The following is a 26,699-nucleotide window of genomic DNA, read 5'->3' as shown; positions in this document are numbered from 1 at the left end:
TTTGGCTTTACATTTCTCATTTCTCCATTCCTGGATGATTCTCCTTTCTTAGTGCATGAATTTTCTAACCCATTAGAATAGATTGATGATTTCATAAGTTCTTCAAAGTATTTCATTGCTTCCTTTGGTTTGTTGAATTTCTCTATAGATTCCTTCTCATTCTTCAATTCATTTTTAAGTATCTCATTATGTGAACTAAGATTTGCAATTTCCACATCTTTGTAATTCAATTTATGATTTGTAGTCATCAGTTAATTCATCAGATCCATTTATATATTTGTGAGCTTTTGCACATCTAATATCCTTTCTTTGAGCCTAGTAGCCATTACCCTTTTGTCTTCTTCTACCCTAGTCATGTATTCTTCAACTTTCTTTCTTTGTTTAGTCACTTCACATAGTCTCACTAATTAGATTTCACATTCTCTTTTTAGTGTCCTTATCTCTTCATTGAGAAGTTATTTCTTTGAAGTAGATCAACAAATGCTTTTTCATTAGGATTGATTGGTTCAAATAGTCCTTGGATGTCAATCACCTAATTTTCAATAGTCTTGTCTAGTTTAAAAGCCTTCATCTTAGAAGATCTAATCTCCAAGCCTTTAAGCTTCTTTCAAAGAACTAGAGCATACCAATTGTTGATTTGTGGAGGATTAAACTAGATACTAAGAGTGGGAGTGAATCAAAATTTATAACAATTTATACTTTTTATAGATTCATCCACATCTAAAAATAACTTGTGCATGCAAAACTATAAATGTAAAACTTTTTTGTAACATGTAAATCAGTTCAATTACATTCATGAAAGTAATAACACATAACACAATTTTTTTACCTAGAAACCCTCCAAGGTGAAGGTAAAACTAGGGTAATAAAGTTAACCAGTTAAGGTTACAATGTTTGACTGTAAAATATGATCTACCCTATGAGGAATCTTTCCTATTAAAGACTTAAGAAATTTTTAGGTTTCACCTTGTTAAAGGATTTAACACTTAAAACTAAGTAAGGACTCTGTTAGGAGATTTACAAAGATCTGTTAAGACCACTTTGTTAAGAGATTTACCCTAATTCAAGTTTGTTAAAACTGATTTAGTACCTAATTCTTGATTTTCTCTAGAAGCTAATTTTGAGTCTCCTCCTTACTAACTGATCCTCTCCTCCAATTTGATAACACTTGTCTTTCCCTTTCACATTCACTACTCATGAATAGGTCACTTTCTCTATTAGATGATAACAAAACCCTTGAATGATTTTTGATCTTTTCAATCCTTCATAGTATAATGATTCATGTTTGCACATATACTCTTCTCCTTCTTCTCCTTTGTCATGTATATAAATCTAGGTTAAGATGATCGCTATTTAAAGATTTCCATTAAGAGTTTTCTATATGGTTCTAGGTTTTACCTCTTCATCCTAATCACTGAACATACACATAGGGATATGTGATCCAAATCATGTAAATGTTCTATAACAATCTCTTCAAAACTTAAATAAACTTTCCAAGTTGGCCTTGTTAGAGTAAATAATTAATTATTTATTCTATTACTTAAGCTTACTTAGGTTAATACATTTATTTAATATTTAGTAGTTAATAGTTGTAGTGATGAGTTGTTGACAACACAAGAGTTTGTTCCCTTCTAGCATATTCCACCATTTTGTGGAAGTGTGCTTAGTTGTCAACCTTATCTTCTACCACTTTCCAGCTTGTTCTACAAGCTTCCATGAGGCCTTTATATTTGAGCTCTCTAATTGTATCTATCATCACATTTTCATTGTAAATACATTTTTTATTGTTTTGCAATATTTTCCCTCTCATGTCTATTTAGGGTTTTTCCAAGCTCCACCTCTTCCTTCCTTGGTTTCCCTTCGAGAGGTTATTTGCATGCAGGTGATCTTGGTGAGCTATTTAGTTGGATTTCATCAACTCCTACATGGTATTAGAGCTTCCCTACTATTACTTTGTTGAAGGTTTTTTGAAGCTTCCATTCGAAGACACAAACCCTAGTTTATTTATGCATTTTTCTTCAATCCGGGGGAAGAGCATTTTTCAGAGCACTTTGGGCCCAAACAGATGCTGCCATCAGATTTAGAATGCACTTTTCAATTAGGATTCATATAAAATTTGTTGATTTTGGAGACAGAGCTCCAGGAGGCAAAAAAAATTTGTTTCAAACCCTATCATACGGACTGTACAAATGATTTGGAGTTTAAAAAATTAAAAAAGGCAAGCGCAAAGCATGCCACCGTGACTCCACCCAACGGCCACCATGGGGTCACCCACACTTTTCCCGCACCTCGCCACAATCCAGCAGTGCCACCCTCCATCTCCCGGCCCCCGTCGTAGCCTTTTTGGAAATGCCCCTCAGTTCTCTACTAGTGCAGCACCCATCTTCACCACCTCTGCAAGTTTTTCACCAATGTTTTCTACTCTAGCACAGCTCCGACAGTGGTCCTTTACCCACTCTTCGCTCTGAGCCCACCTACATCCACATTGGATTTTCTACACAGTCAGCACAATAGCTCAACAACACCTATCATAGTCAGCGTGTGACATGTGGTAGGGTTGCCACGTGGCACTTTGCCACGTGGCCCCTGCCACGTCAGCCTATTTTCCATATGGCATGCCACATGGTACCTTTTTTTGCATCAATGGCCTCCAGGCCGTCAACTTTTTTCCAGTGAAATGATGACATCAGCACTACATCAACATGCCTCTTGCACCTCTCCAAGGTCATTTTGGACCTACTTGTAGCTTTTTGGCCATAACTTGAGCATACAAAGGTATTTTTCTAATCCAAAAGAAGCACCAAAAAGCTAGTTTCGAGATGGAGACATTTGTGTAGGTATTTTTAGGTTTTGATGTAGTTTTGTTGTCTATTTTTGCAATTGAAGTCTTAAGTTCTCTTTTTGACTCTAGCATTCATATCTTTTGCATCCCATGTCAGTTTTTTGAAAATGTTATATTTTTGGAAAGTTGGTTTTGTCATTTTTTTGAAATGTAGTCATTTCCTTCATATTCTGGCCCATGCTCTTTCTATCATGTTTTTGGCATTTTTTCTCTATGGTGGATATCTTGGGTATTTTAGATTTGAGGATCATTTTCTTGGCATGGTTTCTTTTGTTTTGGGTTGTACTATCTTTTTTATCAGCTTTTTTACTTTTCTAATCATTGTAGACATCATTTGTAAGCACTTTTATGTATACGCACTGAGATAAAGTGCCACTTTTGCATTTTAGGTTCATGAACACTATTTTGAGACAATTGTACTTGCACTTTTTTTATAAAGCACCATGGGGGGATAGTTGTTTGCTATTTTAGGCCCTCTCCCTTTATCAAGTGAGTGTCCCTTCCATGACATTAGCCCCATGCAAAGTTAGTGTGACCATGTCTTTATAGGTGTTTGTACCTCTTCCCTCTCTCATTTTCTTGGTTCTGTCTACAAAGGATTTTGACCCACCTTCTCAGTTGCTTGTCATCTCACCCTATCTACATTAAGGGGGGGTTATGCTATTGTTCTAATGCATCCTTCAATGGTTTGATAGTGTGAGCTATGTATTTAGTGGTTGATCCTATATACGAGGTGATTGTAGTGGCTGGCTACCTATGAATTTCGGTGAGATGGATCATCTACCATATAGACACGCTCGGTTCATGCCTTCTTCTTCCATGGAGGTTTTTCAAATCAATAGTTTCTTTCTGATGGCAGATTTTGTGGATTCTTCATGCTTCAGTGATGCTCTTCATGATCTCTCCTTTTGTTCCTATTTTAGGGGACATTCCCCTAGTTGGAGACTTCTTTAGTTCTTCACTAGGTTCTTACCTCTTTTTGGGGGAGGGTTTTCCCCATGTGGTTTTCTCTCTTTCCCCATTTTCATAAGTTGCATTTCTTGCATTGTACATGGGTACCTAACATGTCCTCATTGTCGAGAAACATTCTGCATTTTCATCTTAGTTTTGTGAGCTTAAGGCATTCCCCTAAGTTGCACTTAAAAGGGGGTGTTATAGTAAATAATTAATTATTTATTCTATTACTTAAGGTTACTTAGGTTAATGCATTTATTTAATATTTAGTAGCTAATAGTTGTAGTGATGAGTTGTTGACAACACGGGAATTTGTTCCCTTCTAGCATGTTCCACCTTTTTGTGAAAGTGTGCTTAGTTGTCAACCTTATCTTCTACCACTTTCCAGCTTGTTCTCCAAGCTTCCATGAGGCCTTTATATTTGGGCTCTCTCATTGTATCTATCATCACATTTTCATTTTAAATACATTTTCATCATTTTGCAATAGTTTCTCTCATGTTCGTTTAGGGTTTTTCCAAGCTCCACCTCTTCCTTCCTTGGTTTCCCTTCGACAGGTTATTTGCATGCAAGTGATCTTGGTGAGCTGTGGAGTTGGATTTCATCGACTCCTATAGGCTTGATAATCATTTTTCCTAAAACTTGGTTCCATTCCTAAATTTTATGTAAACTTTGCATTGCTCAATCTTTATTGTTTATGATGTTCGACATTGTTATTGCTCGACCTTTGTTAACCTTCTAATGCTCGGCATATTTTATGCTCGACACATACTATATCACTCGGTACTCGCATACTTGGAATTTACTCGATCGCTGATGAGCTTGGTACATATAGAAAATTACTCTATGACCATACACTTGGCTTCTATAGGACTTTCTCAGTACATACTATCTTATGTACATGACTCGACCTATGTAGAGTAGCTCGATTGTAGTGATGACCGTCTAACTCTACCTTGTAAATGACTAGGTGATTGACACCAATAGACAACAATGGTTAGAGATACCAATAGTTGATGTTGCAATAAAGAAACTACTAGAGAAAATTGGTGAATCACTAGAAAAGAAAAAGAGTTGTGGGAAAAATTGAACTTGATAAAAAATGAATATGAAAGTCAAGCCATACAAATAACTAAAATACTAGATATAGTAAGAACTATCAAAAATGACAAAGATGATGTTGAATCGAAGTATTAAGATTCTTTAGAGAAAATTATTATAAAATACTTAGTCATTCGAAAGAAAACAAAATGAAATTTATGATCTAATAAATAGGATCAATAAGAGAAGCCAATATCTAGAAATAGAAAATCAAAGACTAAAGATGGAAAATAATGACCTAAGTAATGAATTGAAAGTTGAAAAGGAAATAAGTGCTAGACTTACAAAGTTTGAGGGAAGTATGCTCAAATTTGATAAACTATTGATGAAACAAAAGGAACAATTAGATGCTACTAATTTGGGAGCAATTGGAAACAACACAAAGGAGAAAGGTAAATAATTACACTCTAAAGAACCAATGTCTGAAGATGATGAAATAGGTAAGATGAACTGCCATCCTATTTGTCATTATTATGGTGAGTATGGACACACATAAAATGTTTTTAAATTTAAACAAGAGATAAGTACAAAAATAATATCATCCAATGGTTATTGTTATAATTGCAACACATTCAATCATAGAGCTCAAAAGTAAACATGTGGAACTAACAAAAAGATGATTGAAAATTATTTCAATGGATATTCCTACAAGTGAAATCAATATAGTTTCCAAGATGATGTTTATAAATTTTGATCATTGATAACTAGGAAAATTGTGTATTAGCAGGAAATTAAAGATAATGATCTCATGAAATGTTATAAATGTGGAAAGCTACGACACTTGATTATTGAATGCAAGTTAGGGATTACTCAACCTTGGAGATCACTTGGACTAGTGTGTTATATATGTTCAAAGTATGAACATTCTTCCTATAACTATTGGTATCAGTACTCTACCGATAATGATTAGAAAGGGAAATGGAAAAGGATTGCAATTAAAGAATAAGTAAAGAGAAAATGAGGAAAATATGGATCAGAGAGGAAGAAGACACAACTATAACTAAAGAGCCTTTGTCAGATGAAATAGGTAGTTCATCCACCAACTAAGAAAGTAAGTACATACTTAGGGGCATAGAACTTAATCAAGCTTATATATACACAAGGTCCCAAAAGAGAAGATAAGAAAAGAAACATACACTAGCACAAATAGATGAAATAAAATATGGAAATAGTAACAAAATCTTTTATTTTTATATTACGGTAAAAGTAGGTTTTGAGGGAACCCGAAACCCCTTACAACATCAAAATTGGTATCATGATAAAAATCTTTTTTTTATCGGTAAATAAGCATGTCATTAGTTATTTTTGTCTTGTATTAAAAATTTTGGCACGATAGTCATTGGACACTTTATTACTATAAAAGGATTATTTGTCATAAAGTACTCACATTTGAGAAAATATCAAGTCCAGAAGAGAATAACAACAAAAAAATACATATTCATCAAATTGTGAACTATGAACCCCAGTTATATTAAGATCTTGAACTAGAGTCTACAATCAAATAGAAAAAATTATGGAGAATAGAAATATTTTTATTACCAAATAAAATGAAGAGAAGCCTAAATACACGTTGTGCTCATTTAAGCCTAATGACTTAGTTGGCTCGGGAACCCCATCAAGTATACCAAATGAAATATTTGACTGAGAATGTGAATGGATACATCCAAAGTAAACAAATTGAAATAGACAATGAAGAAATAAATCTAGTATACAAATAATTGTTCAAAGGAAAGGATCCACAAAATGATGAGTATGGATTAGCTCATATTGCTCATATGTTGAAGAAGTTTGAAAAAATATGCATCAAAATTATGTTACACAAAACATATGGAGAATATTTATGGTTGGAAGATTATAAAGATATATAAATGACAACAAAAATCATTAGTATTATTATGGGACTACTATAAAATGGTTGCAAATGCATAAAGGAAATGGACCCTAAATTATAAATTGATAGAATAATCAGATATGATAGAGAAGATCATAACACTTTTGATGTGAACAATGTTGTGGATAGAGGAATAAAGTTTGCATCCCATGTAATTAGGTACAATATTTATCAATATGAACAAGTTTAAAAGGTTCTTGTGTTGGACTAAATTATATTGGCATGATTAACGAGAAAAATGGTGAGGAAAGAACTCATGCATTAAGTGATCAGGTGTTGTCATTGAGTAGAAACTAGTTAACAAGAAGAGTTGAAGTATTGTAAGTACAACCATTGGTTGAATGACATACTAGTCTCAAAAAAGAAAAGAATAAAAATGTGGAATTTTGATGGTCGCATCCCAATCACTGTTGATGTGAAAAACTAGAGAAGCTCTGACAAAGATGTGACATGCATGTAGAGATAAGTGACAGAATGTGGTTGAAGCATGCAAGGAATCAAGTCTACAAATAGACTTGAAAATGGACAAGCATGCCTATGGGTATAAGCATATAAAGATAGGTAGTCATAGGTATCTTGTGAATATGCTTACTATGTGATTCAAATTTCAAATTTATAGTTTAAGCAGGATAACTTTTAGGGTTTTTATCTATGAATAGTGAGAGTGATTTAAGTTCATACAGACTTCATTTTGAAGTTTGGTGGTGTGGTTGAGGGTGTTTTTTTTCTATAACTATGTTTCAAGAAAATATATGTGACGGATGAACAGAACAATTATGAAGAAAGAGTAACAACATACTAGTAAATAGAGCAAGTTCTTTAAGATAGAATTGAGAAAGGAGATTAGAGCATCTTCAAAGATTTTTCATAGAGGATCTACCAAGAAAGGTGTGCCAAGTATTCAAATATATTATTTATCTTTCTTTCTAATCATTGCACCTATTTTAATCCTTTAATAGGGAAGACTTGTAATAAATCTTTTAAATCCTCTAACAATGTATCTCTTAGAAAGAGATCAAAATCATCTAGTAAGGTAGCCTTGATAGGTTGTAACTCTAATAGATTATATGCATTCATAACAGGATGCATTCTTAGAATGAATAACGGTAAGCCTTTAATAGGGCACCCTTTTAAATGAAAGGAAGAAATAATAGGTATATTACTCCCACCATAATTTTCACCCTCATGCCAGGGGTTTCCATGTAAAAATATCTATGTCATTGGTTTATGCATCTTTGTATAATCTTGTATGGTTTTACTACATAGCCTTTATTATTATATTAATAGTAAAGGTTCTAGCAGCAAAGTTTATATTTAAGCTATCTACTTTAATTGGTAGGTTTTACAGATTTGGGCATTGATCCACACCCACCCAAACCACGCCCCCCCCCCCCCCAGCAACCAACAATTGGTATCAAGGCTTAGACCCCAATAGATACAATCTTGACAGCTTGAGGGAAGATTAGATGAAAACCATGAAGTACAAGAAACAACTTGATGAAGTGATTAACACTATTCAGGATCTAAATGACAAGCTAGGATAATCCTATTAGGATTAAACCTCATAAAGAAATAACAATTACATTCAAATATAAACAATAACATAAAATAATAGATCACACAGAAGAGAACACAAGACTGTTGGAATTATGATATATTTTTCATTAGTGCAAACACTTATTCTATCCTGAATGCTTATCTTGCTCATCACTTAGTCTCAAGTATATACCAAGCATTCAGTGGTTACCTTATAAGATCAACAGACAAATAGTTCTCACTGAGCATTCTAGAAGATACCGAGTGAAAAAGGTAAAAGAAGTTCAGTAGTGTTTACTGAGTGATAAAGGTAATCAAAGATCAGCAATGTTTACCAAGTGAAAAAGGTAATCAAAGATCAGAAGAGTTTACTGAGTGAAAAAGGTAGACAAAGGATTCAGTGTTTACCGAGCTAAGCGAGGTAAACAAAGAAGATAGTTTCTACCGAGCAACACTACATCTACCGAGTCACCAATGGCTACCGGGTTCCAAGCAATGTTCTGTGACTAGTATGAACTGAGTCTCTACTTCTAAGTGCATGATGATGTCGAGTAACGTAGTGGATGCCGAGTATCAAAAGGTCACCAAGTTAGTTCAGTGAACCCAAGTTTACTAATGGGTCGACTCAGTAATGTTTTGTTCACTTGTGATTTGGCCGACCTTGTAACTATAAAATATTGGAATGGTATATATGTAATTTATGATATCATTTTTTTAAAAATGAATAAGATAAATGAACATATTGGCATGAAATGAGAAAGTATTGTTCGCATGTGAAGAAGGTATTATTATCAGCAACAGAGCAAAAGGAATACAGCAAGGTCAGCATAAGGAGCAGAAAAGTTATATCTATCACATCAAGTGATCAATGCAAAAGGATCCTATCAGCAAACAAGTTGTAAGTAGATCCATTGTTTCATCCTAATAGGTGAATCAATTTTCAAATCCTTTAACAAGGTAGACTTAACAGTCTTTTTTAAATCTCCTAACAGAGTGCATACTTCACTGGATGTTTGTAAAATCCTCTAACAAGGTGGATCTAGAAGTCCTACTTGCTCCTAACAGGGCAGATCACCAGAAGTGATCATTGTAAGCCTTAACCGGCCAACTTCATACTGCAGTAATGAAGTTTTTTGGGCATCATCCCCACCCCAATTTTACTTTCTAACTGGAAGGTTTCTGGGTCAGCAATTCACTGTGTTCATGTGTTATGAATGATTGATCTTTCATTTATGCAGTAGATTAAATGAATGAATGATGAATGGTTAAAATGCATAAGATTTTATATGTTACTGATTCACCCCTCCCCTCTTAGTAACACATTTCATCCTAAATATTTCCAACAAAGACACCAAGATTTAATGTGGTTCACCCATTCCCTGGGCTACGTCCACCAAATAGCAAGTCCAATATTATTACAATCCAATGATTAAAACCTGATTACAATCTAAAATCCCTTATGGCTCAATATTGCTGTAAGAAGCAATTTTTACATCACCCATGCTGAAACAATCCCTAACCCTAAGCCTTTTTATACAAGTATTTTTCCCACTTTAGGGTTAAAATTAGTTACAACATGTATAGTTGTTCCCTAATTAGTCACCACAATCTAACAATCTCCCACTTGGGGACTGATCAGGATCCACACTAAACAACACAAACCTCCAATCATAGATCTGTACTTCTTTTTCTCAATAGTAGGTGTCTCATCCTTTGTAGATAACTTGTGTCAAGTTACCATAGGTGTTCCAACAGGTTTACATGTTTCCAAACCAAACCTTTTCAATAAATCCTTCAAATACTTAGTTTAAGAAATAAAGATTCCTTCTTTATCCTGCACAATCTATAATCCTAGAAAATATTTCATTTCTCCTATCATACTCATTTCAAACTCCTTCATTTCATCTGCAAACTTGTCACTTTCATCATCATTTCCTCTAAATATGATGTCATTAACAAATATTGCCAAAATCATTAATCCATCATCAATTTCTTTCTAATAGAGATTGCTATTTGTCATGCCTTTGCTATATCCAAGCTTTGTCAAATGTTTGTCCAACCTTGCATACCAAGTTCTAGGTGCTTGCTTCAAGCCATACAATGCTTTCTTTAATCTACATACTATGTCCTTGTCATCTGTTAAAGGATAACCTTCAGGTTGTTCAATGTATACCTCTTCTTCAAGTTCTCCATTCAAAAATGTTGAGTTGACATCCATCTGATATACTTTGAATTTCTTATATGTTGCATATGCTAAGAATAATCTTACTACTTCTATTCTTGCCATAGGAGCATAGCTCTCATCATAGTCTATTCCTTCTTGTTGTGAGTAACCTTTACATACCAATCTTGCCTTGTTCCTTACAACTTCACCTTGTTCATTCACCTTGTTCATTCACCTTGTTCCTAAATACTCGTTTAATTCCTATCACGTTCTTGTCTACTGGCCTAAGGACCAATTACAATGTCTCATTCTTTACTATCTAATCTAATTCCTTTGTCATAGCTTGCTTCCAATAGCCATCTTTATATGTTTCATCTACATTCTTAGATTCAACTTGAGATATCAAACATACTTCTTCACTGACTCTACTTCTTGTCATCACACCTTTATCTATGCTTTCTTCTCGTGTGGATGATTCTTTGTCATATTCTTACCCAAAGTAGGAGTTGTTATCTCAAATCTTGGCTTTGCTGAAGCTTTCAAGCTTTGTTACTACCTTGGCTCTCCTTCATTGTGCAAATCATTGTTAGTCTCAAGGAATACTTCATCATTCCTTAGTTTAGTAACAACATCATCATCTGAATAGTGATCAACTACTCTTTCTTGTATCCTGAATTTATCATCAACTCTCACCTTTGCACTTTCCATAATAGTCTTAGTTCTTAGATTATAACATCTATAAGCCTTTCTTTTTAGTGAATAACCAAGAAACATACCTTCAATACTTCTAGCATCAAACTTGTCAATGTCATCATCTCTTTTGATATAACACTTACCACCAAAATTTTTGAAATACTTAACTATGGGTGAGTGACCACACCATAGTTCATAAGCGGTCTTGTTTTTATCTTTCTTAACTTTTAATTTGTTCATAGTGTAGACTCTTGTATTCACTGACACATCATTCTCAGCTAACATAGCTCTTGTTGCTTTTGTTACTAACACATGTTTTTCTTCTCTCTGCTATACCATTCTATTCAAGGGTTCTTGAAGCTAATAACTATCTTTTGATTCCATTATCTTTAGAAAAAATGTTAAACTCATTTGAAGCAAACTCTCCTCCTCTATCTAATCTTAAACATTTAATATTCATGTCTGATTCATTCTCAACTCTATTCTTGAATATTTTGAACTAATCAAATGCCTCAGATTTTTATTTAAGAAGTGAAACCCACATCATTCTAGAAAAGTCATCAACTAAAATAATGAAGTACCTTTCACCATAGAATCCTTTAGTCTTTTTAGGACCACTGAGATCTGTGTGTACAATCTCCAATTCTGCTATAGTAGTAAACTTCTTGCATGGAAAAAAAAAATTTGTTATGATTTGTGAAAACACACTCCTTGCAAATTGTGTTAGTAGGTTTTATAATCTTAGGCAAATCTCTAACTACAAACATACGACTAGTCTTGACAATGTTGTCAAAGTTTATATGACAAAATCTCATATGCCATAACCAACTATCATCTATCTTTGCTACCAAACATGTCATTTCAATAGGATTCAACTAAAATACATTACCTCTAGATTTGTTTCCTATTCCAATTACGTTTCCATCTTTGTCTCTAATCATGCATGTCTTTTCTATGAATGACAACTAACAACCTTTATCTAATAGTTGTCCAAAACTCAAAAGATTGTGCTTTAAACCATCAACAAAATATACATCCTTAGTGTTAGTTTTACCATCAAGAGTTATAGATCCAATACCTTTAACATGGTATGTTGCATTGTTTCCAACTCTGACAATGCCTCCATCATGACTTTTGAAGTCAACAAACTTGTTCTTATCTCCAGTCATATGATTTGAACAACCACTATCAATTATCCAATCAGATTTCTTTTCAACCTATGATACCAAAGCTACTTTCTCTGGACTTTCTTCTTTGATTGCTACAAATCCTATTTCATCATCACTAGCACTTACTATTGACATTAAGTCAAGTTTATTTTTAGTGACAACACTTATTTAGATTTTGTATGTTTACCAAGCTCATCAAATAGCCTATAGTGTTTTCCATGTAATTCAGTAGCCACAAAGCTTCACAATTCTTACCAAGCATTCCAGTGGTTACCAAGTAAATTCAGGCAGTGTGACGTCCTATAGTTCTTACCAAGAAGTTCAGTGGTTACCAAGCTTCACAATTTCTACTGAGTCATCAGTTCATGTGAAGTGAAGTTAGTGTTAACCAAGAGATGAGATGATTAGTGTTTATCGAGTTCAGGTATGGTAAACATGGAATTTAGTTTCTACCAAGTTGCACAGTATCTACCGAGTTGCCAGTGTAGTCCGAGTTTGAGACTACTTTGAGATGATTGGTATGGACTGAGCCTCCACTTTTATCGAATGCATGACAATGTCGAGTAATGACAATGAACACTGTGTATCAGAACTTTTCCAAGTCAATCTTCAGAACCCGAGTGCCTTTATTTGAGCCAACTTTGTAATATTGGTGTTAACTTGTATATTGCTCGACTTTATAATTTTGTAAATTGGATTGATATATATATATATATATATATATATATGTATGTATATGTATATATATATATATATATGTGTGTGTGTGTGTGTGTGTGTATGTATATATGTATATGTATATGTAATGTATTGTATCATATCCATATAGATAGATAGATGTGTGTATGCATGAATGAAAAGCGAGAGTAAAGAATATGTAAGAAGCATGTGAATGTGAATCAGTAGCAAAGTGTATTGTAAGGCCATATCAGAAAGGAGCAACAGAGTCATATCTGTCACATTAAGGTGATTAGTACTTCAAAGAATCTTTATTAGAAAATCAATTATAAGTCAAAGATCCATTGTTTCATTCTAATAGGTGAACCAGTCCAAAATCCTCTAACAAGGTAAACTTAACAGTCTTTTGTCAAATCTCTTTACCAAGTGCATACTTCATTGTATGTTTGTAAATCCTCTAACAAGGTGGACCTATCAATCCTAATTGCTCCTAACAGGGAAGATCATCAGAAGTGATAATTGTAAGCCTTAATAGGCCAACTTTATGTTGCAGTATTGAAGTTTTATGCATATCATCCCCACCCTAGTTTTACTTTCTATTTGGAAGGTTTCTATGTCACCAAACTATTATGTTCATGTGTCATGAATGTTTATATTTTTAGTTTCTCATGCATGCAGTTAGATTTGATTTAATGAATTAAATGATTATTGGATTATTGTAATTAAAATCTGAATTTGGTAAAGTTTTTGAGATTACTGATTCACCCCTCCCCTCTCAGTAACCTAGCATAGTCTTGATTATTTCCAACAATTGGTATCAGAGATTTGTGGTTCTCAGGATAAATCTTGACAGCTTGAGCAAAGATCAAGGACAAATGGAGATTTTTAGACTTGATAAAGCAATTGACAATGAAAAACTAGATCTAGAAATGGCCATTGCACAACTCAAGAAAGCTAAGGAGCAACTTTCCCAATCTCTGAAAAGAAGGAAGGAACTTGAAAATTAGATGAATGATCACTAGTACATTGAAGAAGAGATTGAAGATCTTTTCCCTTCAAGTAGTTTAGATGAAGCAAATAATGCAATCAAAGAGCTTTTAGAGAAGAATGGTTCCCTGCAAGAAGAAATAAGAAAGCTCAAAAGAGAACAAGAAATTTAGTTAGTAAGGCTATGTGAAATTTTGGAGCAAAGGAAAAAGATGAAAGAAGAAATGGATAAAATAAAAAATGAGATCCAGAACCAATCCCTTCAGCATGAAGATCTTACAGATCAAATCTCCAATGCAAATGAAGAAATCATGAGTTAGAGACAGATCAATGAAAAATTAAGGAATGATCTAAATTCAAAAAGACAAATCAATGAAAGAATAAGAAGTGAGTTGAGATCTAAAAATAAAATCAATAAAAGATTGAAAAATAACCTAAACACTAAAAAGAAAGTCAATGAGAGAATGATAAAATCCCAAGTATACATGAATCAATTGAATCAACTAAATGAGCAGAATCTCTATAGAAAAAAGGGTAAAGCAGGAATTGTTTACAAAGAAGAAGGTGAATCCTCCAAACAAGGTGCTCAAAGGAATCAAAGACCTACTTGCAATCACTATGGTAAGATATGTCATACATCAAATAAATGTTGGAGTAATGGAAAAGAAAAATTCAATGGTAAATGTTACAATTGCTATCAGCATGGTCACAAGGCTAATGAATGCAAAGAGAAACCAAAATTTGAAGGAAAATGTCACAAATGCAAGAAACAAGGTCACAAGGCATCAAACAGCAGAACTGAGTCATTCAATCTAGCAGAGAAAATTGTGAAAGCATTATTTGGTTGGGACTATAATACGTAGTGCTAATGTCATTACTGTGGAGAGTATGGACACATTGGCATGAACTATGTTAAACATCACACAAGGAAGAAAGATACCACCATAAGATGTTTCAATTGTATTGAACTTGGTCATCTAGCCAAGAATTTCATGAATACAGGTAGAATTGAAGATGAAAAGAAAGCAAAAGTAGATAACATCAAAAAGAAAATGAGGTAGAAATGGACTCCCAAATCCACCAAGGAAGCTATTCCAAGCAATGATGGTCATGTCACTCAAGAAGTGGGTGACTCCACCATTTCCAACTAAGTTCTTAAGTAAGAACTAGAACTGCATTACCATGGTCATATCTAAACAGTTCCAAAATTAAAAAGGGTAAAAGCAAAGATCAAAATTAGTATTCAAGATACAAAAGGGATCATAGAAGATCAATATTAGATATCACTGAGTAAGGTTGGGTCATGGACTCTACCGAGCAAGGTCGGGAGTAACTAGTCACACATGTTTGGTTACCGAGTTATGAAGTATTCACTGAGTGATCCGAATAGGTAGCAGATGACAACCTGTTGCTCATAATGATGTCATCATAGCTACTTTTGTACCGAGCATTAATGTTATCAAAAGGTAGGAAATTGAATTCATTTTCACCAAATTCTTGAAGTGTTATTGCGATCAAGCAAATTATAGAGCAATTAAGCAATTTCGAACAGAATTTGCAATAAGAAAATTTGAATTTTTTCATAACATATCGAGTAGCCATGGTAGCATCAACTACTAGTAGAAAGGCAAAGAAAGGGTCAAAAATGTTGGTCTGAGGAGTCAGATGGAAACCACCAGATTTCAAACTTGTACTAGCAATTGCTAAAACCCTCGATCCAAATGGAGTGCAATCGCAAATCCCTCCTAAGGTACTTCCAATTAATGATATCTAAACTCATTTTAAGTGTGGAATTCAAGAAATTGGAACCATAGAGATGGATGATGCCCTAGGTGAATTATGTATAAATGGTGTTCTTAAACCCAAGCATAAGCACTCAGAAGATAAGGGTTTAACCAAAATTTCTCACCTGCCCCAAAGTTTCCAAGTCAAATGGATCAGTTACATCCTAAGTTGAGTTCACGGTGGTCAATTATGGCTTGAGCAACCAATTTTGATTACTAAGAAGATAATTCATCATATCACCAGCCTTCCCATGCTCTCCAAAGCAAAAGCTACTAAAACCCTAGGTCATGTGGAGTTAGAGAAGAAAGCCCTAGCCGAGTGGGATGGTAGAGGCATGAAGATTAGTAGTGTAATAGATGCAAAACTAAAATTTGGCATACATGTGATAGCACACAAAATTTATAGTTTGAGTCATCTCAATAGTGTGCCATTTGAAGCAATAGACTTGGAATTCAAAGTTGTGAAAAATAATTTGTCATATGATCTTGTAGACTTATTATTGAAATAGTTCAAAAAAAATATGGAAAGTATAAGGACATCCAAGAACAATCCTTGTAAATTTGGTTCATTGTTGACATGTCTATTTTTCTGTGTTCAAAAGTTTTTCCCTTCTAAAGGTACTGTTGTATGGAGAAAGGATGTGCCAGTTTTGTATCAGATTAATTAGTACATTGCAGAAATGGGCGAGAATTTTGTTAGCATAATGGATAACTACTTTGATGTTTTCAAGGAGAAAATGAAAAACAGATTCAGGATTCCTAAGAAATTGGTTGAAGATTACAAAGATGATGTTTGTTTCATGGTAGACAGTGACAAAGCCTACATTCAGACAGTGATTCCAAGAGGTGTATGGGTAAAACCTCTTCCCTATGAGGTGAACATTGATGAAGCAAAAGACATAATTGAAGCCTTATTAAAAAAACCTATTGATCCAAAGGCACCACACTTTGGAACATATGATGAGGCCAAGGCAAGAATAGAGCTTGAAATCAAGCTTCTGCAAGCAGTTAACAAAGGCAAGAGGAGAATAGCAAAACTCAAAACTAGCACACCTCTTTTTTTGACCCATGGTAAAGGAGAAGATGATGATGATGAAGCAGAGGATGAAGATGAGTCAAAAAAGGAAGAAGAGCCAAAGAATAAGAAAGGCAAGGTGATCATCACCAAGCCATCAAAGCCATCCATTACAATGTTTACCAAAAGATCCAAGAAGAAAGGTAGTGAAGTTGTGTTTAGCAAGCCTCCTCTCACCATCTAGGAAAGACTAAAACAAATGGAAGAAGGTGCAAGCATAACCAACTTCAAATCATTAAAGTATGAGACCAGGACAAAGGCTAAGAAGAAGCAGATTGAGGAATTGGTGCTAACCAAGACAGGTAAATGAAAGTATTCCCCTAATTAGATAGCCTCTTAGATTTCTAATGATCTTTTAGAGAGATTGAAGCCAAGATGGAACTCAGCCATGCAGACAGCAAGAGATATCTATGAAAAACCCTTGAGGCAATTGTTACTAAGTTTTACCAATACTGAGGTAAATGAGTCTATGAAGAACTATGAAGATAGGATGACTCTTAGATTCAATACTTGTTTAATTTTGTTAAAAGATATAGCGCATATAGTCAAGAATGCTACAAGCATGTGGAAGAATATTTATCACTTGCAAAAACCAAGTGACTCTCCAGTAGAAGTCAAGGATGATGACAGTGATGATGAGGAAGATGGAACAAATTTTGAAACAATTTAGTTTGATAATGAAGAAGTTGAAGAAGATAAACAGGAAGAAGCTAGTGAGGAAGTCAAATAAGATGATGAGGAGACTGATCCTATGAAGATAGCTGCAGCAGCCACTACCTCACTTCCTCATTCTCCAAGAAAATTAATAGCTACATCAAGTTCAGAGTCAACTTTAGCAAGTTTTTTGTGACTATAGCAGATACATCAAATGTCCAATGACTCTTCAGTCCCTCACAACTCAGTGTATCACTAATGGAAGTGTCTACCACTTCATCTACCGAGCTACAGCCTCCCTCTTCTTCAGTTCCCAAGTTAAGTTCATCAGCAATGAGTAAAACATGTTCTACAATTTTGGATTCTATAGTTTTGTTTTCTACAGCTTTGGATACTTCTGTAAGTATATTAGTTTTGGATTCAGTAAGCATTCCAATCAGTATTCCATCTGTCAGTGCTATATCAATTTTTACTGCTAGTCCTACTATCTCTACTATTGTTTCCATTATGGATTCTAAGGCATTATGTACTAAGGCAATTGAACTCAAGGCTCAACCTTGTAGCAGACTTTTGAGTGGAAAGGAGATAGAGGAGGATATTGATTTAGATGAGGAGATTGAGATTCCAAAGTAGGATTTTGATAATGCCACTGTAGAACAAATGCAAATAGCTAGTCAACTCCTCCAAAAGAAAGCAAAGTAGAAGAAATTAAGAGAGGAAAGAGATAGAGAATATGATAGATATTTAGAATATGATCCTTCCCATCATGGACACAATGTAGAAGCACATTGTTTACTCAAAAACATTGATCCATGACAAAAACTTCTCAATTGTAGATCACATGATAAAACTCTCTACATAAGTTCAAATTGCTCTACATACGTGCAAATTTTTGCAAGAAAATTGGGATAAGATGTTAGTGTAGGAGTTGATAAAATTCAACTCCACAGTCACCAAGATCACCTACATGCAAATAGCTTGCTGAAGAGAAATCAAAGGAGCAAGAGCTTGAAGCAAACAATGCAAGAGAAAATATTTCACAATAGGAAAAATGAAATTGCTATCTGAATTGATTAATTTACAATGAGAGAGAGACCACTTATAAAGGCCTCAAGGAAGCTTGTAGAATAAGCTGGAAGGAGGTAGAAGATAAGGTTGACAACTAAGCACTCTTCCACAAAAAAGTGGAACATGCTAGAAGGGAACAAACTCCCGTGTTGTCAACAACTAACTACTACAACTATTAAATACTAAATATTAAATAAATGCATTAACCTAAGTAAGCTTAAGTGAATAGAATAAATAATTTATAATTAATTATTTACTCTAACACCCCCCCTTAAGTGCAACTTAAGGGAATGCCTTAAGCTCCCAAAACTAAGATGAAATGCATAATGGGTCCCGGCAACGAGACCATGTTAGGTACCCATGTACAATGAAAAGAGAAAAAAACATGAAGGAAGGAAGGCCTCAACCAATCCCCCCAAGGACAACTTCCATCAAAAAAGAGTCAAGAGACCTGCTCAAAACCATAAGTACAACCAGCCCCCCCATGAGAGATACTAAAGCCTCCCTAGAATAAAGGAGCCCCTGAAGGAGGGATCTAACCAATGCAACTCCAATGTGGAAGAAACAAGGTTACATAACAAGGGAATCCTTGAATGAGAGGCAAAAATGGAAAGCCTAGTTGATGCCCAGAGGAGAATGTATGAGGAACTGGAAAGGGAATCCCCAAGGCAAGTGTGATAACATTGTCATGAACATCCACTATAGTATCTGTAACAAGTGTACCTGGAGTCTCAATAAATGAAGATGGAAGATCAGGTAGAGCGGAAGGAGAATCTTGCAGAGAAGAAAAGCCCTCAATTGGATGTGGCATGGCAGTCAAAATAGGGATCTCGGGAACAATACAAAGGTTCAAGTATCTTGACTGCACCACATGATGCTCATGCGAAAGAGAAGTAGTGTGCTCCACTAATGGAGATGGTGGACCAAAGTGTGAGAAGGTGTAGAGACGAGTGGAAGGATCAACCACCCTTGTAGCAATAAGACCTCTTGTTACACGATCCCGAATGAAGACTGAATTAGTAGTGAACTCAATTGTCTTCCCTGATCCACTGCGTGTAATCTGAGAAATCGAGAGAAGGTTGGCAGACAAAGATGGAAAATACAATACATCATTGAATATACCATCTTGGATGGGAACTAAACCTTTTTCATAGACTGGTAGTGCAGTGTTATTCCCCATGAGAATATGAGGAATAGGAGAAGCCTCAAGAGTAGAAAAGACACCTTGAGAAGATGTCATGTGGTGAGAAGAACCTGAATCTAGTATCCAAGGAACCTGTGAAGGAGATGTAATGGTAGCCTGTAATGCATGACCCTTTTCAAGATCCAATGTAGATGGTGAAGATGTGGAAGAAGACTGAAAGGCAGACCCCTATGAGGTAGAAGAGGGTGGAGAGGAAATAGTGCTCTTCTGAAGGAGAGCTTGTAAGTCAGCAATCTGTTTCTCATAGCCATCACATCTCTTCTAAAAACAACGTGCCTCATCATGAGATCCTTTCCCACAATAGGAATAGGTAGGAGTCTTAGTCTTCTTTTTCTTCTTCTTCTTAGAAGATGATGAACCAATAGAAGAGGGATCTGATATCTGCTTTGACTTATGCTCTTGTGTAAGCAATGCCTGTGATTGTGAACCTGAAAGTGAATCCATCTGAGTAATCTTGGACTGTTTACGGGTTAACCGATCACAAAATATCTCAAATGAAGGCATCCTGTGTCTATCACCCAAGGCATCCATAGTGGAGTAGAAAGTGGAAGAGAAGATCTGATATTGTCCCCTCAACTTTGAGAGTATCACAAAGATACACTAATCATCTGTCTTGGTTTTACCACATCCCTGTAAAAGTGTTCGCAGAGATTTGAACTTCATCAAAAAGTCCTCAATGGTGGGAAAGCTATCGGGTGTCAAAGAAGTCAACTCTGCATCTAGCTGAAGTGCCCGGAACTCATTCACTGTGCCAAACAAAGTTTGGAATTTGAGCCAATAAGCTCGTGGAGTAGTCAAACCATCCAAGTGAAATAATAGATTGTTTGAAATATTCAATGCAATCAATCCCATGGCCTCATCCATTTTGTTCCTATGCTGAAGAACCTCAAAAGCTCGTGTAAGAATAAGTTGATTCTCATCCAAACATGACCATAAACCCCTTGACATGAGAAGCCGTGTCATTTGTGCCTTCCAGGTGTGATAGTTGTGTGGTGTGAGACAAGTCACAGATGGATCCACCATTGAGATAAAGAAGAAGATAGAAGTAGAAGGGTCTTATTCTGAATTAAATTATAGAAAAGAAAATGCTCCCCCCCACAATGTATAAATTGGGCACTCTTTACTTAATGCAATTATAATAGCCAATTTAGGGCCTATTTTTGAAAGTAATATTTCTGTCCATAGAACCTATAATCTAATTGTAGATCTAAAAAGTAGACAAAAAAATATACACTTTCAAAAAAAATAGAACCTGATTATGTGTCCACATGAGCTCGTAGCATTTGAAGTGGCAAAAATTGAGAATTGCGACTTGCAAAAAAAAATAGGAACAAAGATCTCAAACCACCTACACCAATTTGTAGATCATGAAATCCTACCCCAAAACAAAAAAAAATTGCTCAAAAAAATGAGTCCGTATGAGGGAGATATCGTTGTTTGAAAATCACCATTGTAGTTATTTTTTCTGAATCGCCGTCGTCGCACCTCCAAAAAATAAAGAAAAAAGCTCAAAAAATATTAGATCTGTTATGCCAAACCCTCTTTCTCTATTTTTTCTAAATACTAAAAAAAATGCTCTTCCTCCCGATTGAAGAAAAAATCACAAACAAACTAGGGTTTGTGTCTCCGAATCGTGGCTTCAAAAAAATCCTTCGAACAAGAAGCAGCAGGGAGGCTCTGATACCATGTAGGAGTTGATGAAATTCAACTCCACAGTCGCCAAGATCACCTACATGCAAATATCTTGCTGAAGAGAAACCGAAGGAGCAAGAGCTTGAAGCAAACAATGCAAGAGAAAATATTTCACAATAGGAAAAATGAAATTGCTATGTGAATTGATTAATTTACAATGAGAGAGAGACCACTTATAAAGGCCTCAAGGAAGCTTGTAGAATAAGCTGGAAGGAGGTAGAAGATAAGGTTGATAACTAAGCACTCTTCCACAAAAAAGTGAAACATGCTAGAAGGGAACAAACTCCGGTGTTGTCAACAACTAACTACTACAACTATTAAATACTAAATATTAAATAAATGCATTAACCTAAGTAAGCTTAAGTAAATAGAATAAATAATTAATAATTAATTATTTACTCTAACAGTTAGCACTCATACTTAAGGTACATTCTGATTTTCTTTCTTATATTGGTGTCTCTATGTAAATAAGTTTTGAATAAATCTTTGGCATTATTGTCAAAAAGGGGGAGAAGCAGGATATATATATATGAGTATATATATATATATGGGGAGAAACACTTAGCATGTATATTTTATGGGGAAGAATCGTGCAAAGAAAAGGAAAGGAAAGTACATACTTACAAAGACAAATTTTGAAAAATCTCAAAAACAATATACTAGTACCTAGCCAGTATCACACTATAATATATATAAGTTTTGGCCGATAAGTGTTTTTGTCACTAGTCCAAAGGGGAAGATTGTTGACATTAAGTCAAGTTTGTTATTATTGACAACACTTATTCAGATTTTGTATGGTTACCAAGCTCATTAAACAGTCTACAGTGTTTGCCATATAATTCAATAGCCACCAAGCTTCATAGTTCCTACCGAGCATTCCAGTGGTTACCAAGTAAATTTAGACAGTGTGAAGTCCTATAGTTCTTACCAAGTAGTTCAGTGGTTACCAAGTTTTGTAGTTTCTACCAATTCATCAGTTCATGTGAAGTGAAGTTAGTGTTCACTAAGTGATGAGATGATTAGTGTTTACTGAGTTTAGGTATGGTAAATGTGGAATTTAGTTTCTACCAAGTTGCATAGTATCTACCGAGTTGCCAGTGTAGACCGAGTTCAAGACTACTCTGAGATTATTAGTATGGACTAAACCTCCACTTCTACTGAATGCATTACAATGCCGAGTAATGATAGTGGATGTCATGTATTAGAACTTCACCAAGTCAGTCTTCAGAACTCAAGTGTCTTCATTTGAGCCAACTTTGTAATTTTGTAAATTGGATTGATGTGTGTGTGTGTGTGTGTGTGTGTGTGTGTGTGTGTGTGTGTGTGTGTGTGTGTGTGTGTGTGTGTGTGTGTGTGTGTGTGTGTGTGTGTGTGTGTGTGTGTGTGTGTAATGTATTGTATCATATCCATATAGATAGACAAATGTGTGCATGCATGAATGAAAAGCGAGAGTAAAAAATATGTAAGAAGCATGTGAATTTGAATTAGCAACAAAGTGTATTGTAAGGCCATATCAAAAATGAGTAGCAGAGTCATATCTATCACATTAAGGTGATCAGTACTTCAAAGAATCTCTATTAGCAAATCAATTGTAAGTAAGAGATCCACTATTTCATTCTAACAAGTAAACCAGTCCAAAATCTTCTAACAAGGTAGACTTAACATTCTTTTGTCAAATCTCTTTACTGAGTGCATACTTGATTGTATGTTTGTAAATCCTCTAACAAGGTGGATCTAGCAGTCCTAATTGCTCCTAACATGGTAGATCATCAGAAGTGATTATTGTAATCCTTAACAGGCTAACTTTATGCTATAGTATTGAAGTTTGGTGGGTATCATCCTCACCCTAGTTTTACTTTCTATTTGGAAGGTTTTTGGGTCACCAAACTATTATGTTCATGTGTCATGAATATTTATGTTTTCAGTTTCTCATGCATGCCGTTAGATCTGATTTAATGAATTAAATGATTATTGGATTATTGCAATTAAGATTTGAATTTGGTACAGTTTTTGAGGTTACTGATTCACCCCTCCCCTCTCAATAACCTAGCATAGTCTTGATTATTTCCAACACTTACTAGTTGTTCATCATACTCATCTTCTTCATTCGCATACAGAGTTAAAAGTACAAAGTTGTGTCACCTTTTAGGTTGACTTATCAGAATGACTAAATTTAAGTATTTCTATCTAAAAATCAATTTTGTTGAAGCATATGATCTAGATAAATTCATTCTAGCTAAGTTATATATGGTCTCACAGTTTTCCAATTGGAAAAGTCTATTATATGCATGTTTTATACTAGTTTGTATCCAATTACTAAAGAAATAAAATTATTTCAGAAAACTAATGTTTCAATAACTCTCACTATTTTTTATGATATTTTTTAAATAACATATAAACACCATTTTATAGAGGTCAAAGTCAAGAATGTTCTCATATAGATTTTATAGTGTTTTAATGAGATATAGTATATTGTAATTTAAAAAATTCTACAAGCACATATTTTAATGCTTGAAAAGATGTTGATTTTGAGAAGAAGAAAAACATTAAATGATATCAAAAAAATTTAAAATTTATATGAAATTCTAGAGGAGAGAGTCCTCTTCAAAAATGTATAATTTTTCTTCTAGTTAGAATAGATTTGTTTTGAAAAATGTGGTGGGAGATGAAAACTATCGATTTCAGATGAGTTGAAATTTGAATCATTATAAAAGAAAAAATATAGGTCTAAAGCCATTTTTTTTTTTTTATTATTCTAACTATATATGTTATCTATAACATAGTCTGAGATCAAAGGGAAATAAGTTCATTTTCCATATAGTTTTGTGGTGGGAAATAGACCTCTAATTTTTAGTGTTTTTCAACAACTAAAAAATTTGTCTATAAAAATTAGGAATATATATCAATTCTTATTCCAAATAATTATTAAAAATTGCAATCATAAACCTCATCCATTTTTACACATTTTATTAGTTTACTTCATTTTCAAATTCTAAATAATAATATCAGTTTTATGTCATTAAAGGTGAAAAATTATACTTTTGTTAGCCTTTTCCTTTACAAAAGAGTGACACAGGTTTGTGCACTTCTAGTAGACACTCTCTATCTCTTCTAGGCTTGAAATTTCCTTCATACTTTTTCTCTCTTTTAGCACAATTGGATGCATAATGACCAAATTCATTGCAAGTCCAACATTTAAAGATTTTCTTACCATCCTTTTCTCTTCTTACCAGAAGGGCTACTCCTTCTTCAATCTTTCTATCCTTGTAGTGCCTGCCCCTAGTTTGCATTTCTATTATGATTGCCAAACTCTTTTAGGCCAATTTTATACTTCATGATTAGTAGCATTATTTTGAGACTATCAGATATTGTTTCATATTCAAGTAATTTATGATGAGATTACTTGGTACTCTATACTTCATGTATGCATGATGATTATTACAGTGATTTCAGTTATTAATGATGACTAGTTAGATGGATTATCATATGTGTTTTCTTATGGATACTTACCCCATACTGCATGTGTATGGTGTGCATGTATGTTTTCTTTATGTATGGCATTTCTGATGTGGTTAAGGAAGGGAGTCATAGTCACCTGCTAGTCGGGATCTACACGATGCACCACTTCCTACCATTGCCTGTTTAGTTTAGATTATTGTGTTTGTACATGCATGAATTTTATGCAGATTGCAAGTACCAAGTATCAACTTTCCTGAATTACCAGGATGAGCATACCCTATTGCATTATCTCAACGATAAGAGAAGGGAGATAAATTCTTAAGTCCAAATCCTAAACCTTTAAGCCAGTTGTCCTAGAAAGTTAGGACAAGTATCTGAGTTCTTTACCTTCTGAATGCATCAAATGAAATTAATTCATGATTTTAATTTTGTCCTATAGGTCTTTGGTGATTTTTCTGTTAATTAAGTCTAATTAAATGATTAGATTGATGATTTAATTTAATGAAAAATTATTATGGTATTTTTAATATTTAATTATATTTAATTAATTGGAAAATTAATTAAATAAAAAAATTAAATTTAAAGATAAAATTTATACACTTAATTTTAAAATGTGATAATATTTATTTAATTTAATAATAATATATTTAGAGTTCATTTTTAAATAAATGTTAAATATTATTATTATTTTATTTAATAAATATTTTATCAATTAATGTTTTGAAAATAAAGTAAAGCATGAAAAGATAGTAATTTATTAAGAGTCTTAAAATTGCATAAAGTATGCATGAGATTAAAATATAACAAATTAATTTAAAAAGTGGAAAAGATATTAATTTATTAAAATTTTAAAGATTGCATAAAGTGCGCATGAGATTAAAATTTAATAAATTAATTAAAAGGAGAAGTCAAGTGAAACAAAATAAAGTTATTTTATAATTCATAAGCGTGCATGAAAATGATAAAGAAAGGATAATAAAGAGTTAATGTCTTGTAAGCGACAAGTCCTCTCATGTGATCGCACAATTAGTGTCCCGATTTTAGGAGAGAACTCCTTATCACCTATTGAGGGTTCATTTTCAAGGGACGAAGGTTTTTGGAAGGATCGTAAATTTTGGAGAAAGAAAGAATTTTAGAAGAGAGAAGGTTTTGAGAGGAGAAATTTCTCTCACAATCTTTTGGGCGTAGCGATTAGTATCAGAGTCCAGGTAGATGCTTGTGATTATTTGCACAGTTTATTACACTCTTTCTTTTCCTATCTTCATCATGACTATTGAATAATTTTCTAAATGATTCTTGTGACGAATGTTTCAGTATTGTGAATTTCTTGTATGTATGTCAAATCTTTTGTATACGAGAAGATTAAAAGATCAATATAATTCTTCTTCAATAAATTTAAAAGTGGAAATTGAATGGGGAAGGGGTTTTGTATTAAAATTGAAAATATATATATTGGGGAAGGGAGTTTTACCCCACCTCCCCCTTTCCCTTTTTAATTATGGCAACCCTATTGCTAACGCAGGACTGCGACAGCAATAGTACATGGTACTACCGCAATCGTAGGCCCTATGGCAACCGTAGGGAGGCTACAGCCAAGGTTGGCAGGCATGTACAATAAATGCTTATTATTTTATATAAAAATCTTAATATTTTATTTTAAATTTATTTAAAATTTTATTTAGTATTTTATTAATTATTTTTATAAATAGTTTTATTAATAAGTTTTAATTAATTATTAATTTATTTATTT

General features: G+C 33.9%; 1 pseudogene; it reads right to left on the bottom strand.

Annotated features, from left to right (window-relative positions):
- Positions 1–2,356: 2,356 nt before the first annotated feature.
- LOC149560853 (uncharacterized) lies at positions 2,357–20,746 on the bottom strand (annotated as a pseudogene).
- Positions 20,747–26,699: the final 5,953 nt, after the last annotated feature.

The sequence above is a fragment of the Cupressus sempervirens genome, chromosome 4, assembly GCF_028749045.1.
Source record: "Cupressus sempervirens isolate cs-2001-9-10 chromosome 4, ASM2874904v1, whole genome shotgun sequence".
Taxonomy (NCBI): Eukaryota; Viridiplantae; Streptophyta; class Pinopsida; order Cupressales; family Cupressaceae; genus Cupressus; species Cupressus sempervirens.
The sequence above is the reverse complement of the archived record's forward strand: the minus strand, read 5'-3'. Positions and strand labels throughout refer to the sequence as shown.